General features: G+C 47.5%; 1 pseudogene; it reads right to left on the reverse strand.

Annotated features, from left to right (window-relative positions):
- The window catches only part of LOC119350659, a 9,146-nt pseudogene extending 7,497 nt beyond the window's left edge, over positions 1-1,649 (reverse strand).
- Positions 1,650-3,805: the final 2,156 nt, after the last annotated feature.

Below are 3,805 nucleotides of genomic sequence, written 5' to 3' on the forward strand. Positions count from 1 at the left end.
TGTGAATAGTAACTTGTGTATATTGTTGATTTTGTTTTTTTTCACCAAAAATACCATGAAAGTTATTCCTCCACCAAAAACATTATATGTACGAGCACAATAATAGAAGGTCTAGTTTATTTTGGAAGTTTTGAAAATCAGTAGTAGTTTTTCATATAGGGTGTATATTACACCCAAAAGCCAAACATTCCCGTACAGTGTTTGTATTTGGACAGCCTAGAACCACGCAGATTTTTTGCTCACACAAGCAACAAACATTCATGGGCCCCATGCTTCTTATTTAGTCACGAGTCTTCCCGCCCATATGCTTTCTTCCTCGCCTACTGCACGATTGTTTTCCCTTTTTCTTTCTCCACAATTCCCCTTAGCTTGCCACACCAAGAAAGTTCGCTCCTCACGATCAGTATCCTTGGCGTTGCACGCTGGAGCTTGGGCGGCTGATGTGGGGCCAGAGATGGGTATGGACGCCCTTCGGGAGTTCTTGTCGCTCTGGGCTCGAATTGCGAATGTGAAGCTCACCATGGGATCGCCAGACACTATATGTTGGTTTTTTTTTGAGACAAACACTATATGTTGGTGTGGGAGAAGGGTGGCTCCTTCTTGGCGAGATCTGCCTATGCCACAAAGTTTAATGGGCGCGAGGGTTCTTTGCGTGCCTGGGCTTGAGAATAAGTGTTGGGCCTCAGGCCGTCTAGCCTGGAGGGGGTTGCCACATCAGGAGGTTTTTGCCCTCTATGTCATCATCGTGACGAGACGGTAAACCACGTCTTGCTGAAGTGTGACTTCGTGAGGATGGTCTGGCATATGACTCTGAATGCACTTGGTGGGTCAGACTGGGTACCTCGTAATGACGACAATCTGATCGGACTGGGCACCTTTGTAGTGAATTAGTGATGACAAAAACAAATCTACTTTGTTGCGGCAGATCTAAAAGCACACGGACGGAATTTTTACACATGATTGGTGATAGATGAATCATCATCGAGTATACTGAACTATTTGTAGAATACTGCTATTACACTAAAATCTATTTGAAACTTATTTTTTGGAATACAAAGATTACTTCTTGGTATATGTGAAATCAAAACCCTCTACACTAGAAGAACAAAGAACATGGAATGAAACCCCACCATCCTCGAAATAGGCTTTCGCCCCGCTTTATAAATAAAGCAACGGGTGGAGGCTCAGCGCCGATGGCGTCCGCATTCCCCGGGTGCCCGACGTCAACGCGCGCGCGCGGACTACTTCGCCGACAGGGTCGACCGCGTGCGGGCGTCACTGACGGAGGAGCAGCGCGCCCTATCGCAGTACGCCGCCGACAACCACGCGACGAGGGTGACGTACTTCCAACACCGGCAGGAGCGGCGACTGGCCTCCACCAACGGGGCGCCGGTGGTGGGGGGCGTCAAGAACAGCGAGGGGCGCCGCCTGTGGTGGGGCGCCCCCGGCCGCATGCTGCACGAGGTTCTCCAGCACCTCAAGGGCGGCAACATGCCGCTGCTGACATACCCTGCCGCGGCCGCCGCCCCACTCCCCCGCCGGAGCACCGGGCAATGGATGCCCATGAGGTTCGGCTCCTTCTCCTCCTCGTCCTCCCACTCTTCCCGCTTCTCTTCCCACTCCTCCGGCTCCTCGGCGGTGTTCAGCATCAAGGCCGAGCCCGCAGCGGAGACGCCGCTCGGCTGGTGCACCCGCAGCGCCGGCATCGTCATCAACGAGGGCGGCGGGCGCGGCTCCTCCCCGCTACGTCAAACCGAAGACAGAGTCGGGGCTCGCCGCCGTGAAGACGGAGCCAGGGCTCGCCGGCGGCGTCAAGGAGGAGCTCGATAACGCGGCGGCCTTGAAGTGGGCGCGTAAAGACTGGGCACGGACGGAGCTAGAGCGCCAGCGCCGCACCTACGAGCAGTTCACCGCTCGACGCCGTGGCCGCAACGAGGGAGGCGTCGTCGTCCTCGACGACAACGACGATGACGCGCCGCCGCCACCGGTCCGCCAGGGCGACACCGGGCAGGGGTCCAGCAGGGCGGCCGCGTCAAGGGGGAGAAGGCCGACGAGGACGACTGCGAGGATGACGGTGATGTCGGCGACTTCGCCCCGCTCAGCGCGTTCTTCGACCCGTAGTAGTAGTTGTGGTCGTTTTTTTAAACTTTGTTATGTAATGTCATATTCGCCGAACTTTAGCCAAATATTTGTCTAGTTTGCCAAACTTTAGTCGAATTCCTTTTTTCTATAAAAAAACGCCTTCTGGGGACGACCCTGGGGCCGACGCCTGGGAACTCGAAAGCCCCCACGCCAAGTTTTAGCGCCGGCTCGCCCCCAGGCGGCGATTTTACGCGCCCCCTGAGGGGGCAATGGCTGGAGACGCTCTAAGCAAATGATACCAGGAACTAGTTGACATTGATTCTTTCCAGTGCACGGAGTCAAACAAAAACGCTCATATAGGAACCTATGAATTATATTGTACATTTTCTTACAGACACCAGGAACTACTCCCTCCGTTCGGAATTACTTGTCTCAGAAATTGATGTATCTAGAACTAAAATACGTCTGTTCGAAATTACTTGTCTTGGAAATTGATGTATCTAGAACTAAAATACAATCATTTCCGTGACAAGTAATTCCGAACGGAGGGAGTAGTCACTACTAGGGAAAAGCCTAGCAGCAGCGCGGGGGCCGGCGCTACAGCTAACGTATAGCAGTAGTGCGGGAGCACCCGCGCTACTACTACGTCCGTTAGTAGTAGCATGGGTAAAAACCCGCGCTACTACTAACCCGCGGAATTTTTTTTTCGATTTTTTTGCCCGAGTTTTCAAATTTTTGAATTATTTTAACCTCTAATCTCTAATCACCCTCATCGCTGCTCAATTTAATCTCTAATCACCTCTCATCATTCCAAATCATCTAACTTCCCGGACGGTCACCCATCCTCTCACTACTCCAGCCTGAGCACGCTTAACTTTCGGATTCTATTCTCCCTCGATTCCAAGTCTGCACTTGTTGTTTTCCTGACAATAGTAAGATGTCAATCCTATTAACCCTCGGGAGTTTAGCTTGAGCATGAAGTCACACGTTTCGCTGTTTGAGTTTAAAACTATTGTTCTAAACCACAATAATTATTTAGTAACACTAATATTTCTTGAATAAGGAGTTTGACCACATTTTGACCAAAGTTTTACCACAGTTTGACCAGATTTGACCAAAATTCCAAAAAACTAAAATAATTATCTAGTAACACTAATATTCTTGAATAATTATTTAGTAACACTAATATGTCTTGAATAAGTAGTTTGACCACAGTTTGACCAGATTTGACCAAAATTAAAAAAAACTGAAATTTGAGCATAACTTTTTTTCCTTTTAGAATTTGAGGATTCTAAAGATTTGCAAACAGGCCGTAGGCGGTCACCATAGTATGCGGATTTTCATGCTGAACATTTTGATATATTATACGTTTTTTCTGACATCGTATGCAAAAGTTATAGCCGTTTTACATTTTCCCTACACTTTTTGCAAAACATGTCCAAATTTAAGTTTTTAAATTTTCCTAACTAGTAGATGTAAGAACATAACTACATCTCGAAGGATTTTAATTTTTGAAACATTTTGATATATTATACGTTTTTTTCTAACATCGTATGCAAAAGTTATAGCCGTTTTACATTTTTCCCTACACTTTTCACATAACATGTCCAAATTTAAGTTTTTAAATTTTCCTAACTAGTAGATGTAGTAACATAACTACAACTCGAAGGATTTTAATTTTTGATGTTTTTATCATTTTCTTTTGTTTTTTACAAAACCGAAA

This window comes from Triticum dicoccoides, chromosome 1A (genome assembly GCF_002162155.2).
Source record: "Triticum dicoccoides isolate Atlit2015 ecotype Zavitan chromosome 1A, WEW_v2.0, whole genome shotgun sequence".
NCBI lineage: Eukaryota > Viridiplantae > Streptophyta > Magnoliopsida > Poales > Poaceae > Triticum > Triticum dicoccoides.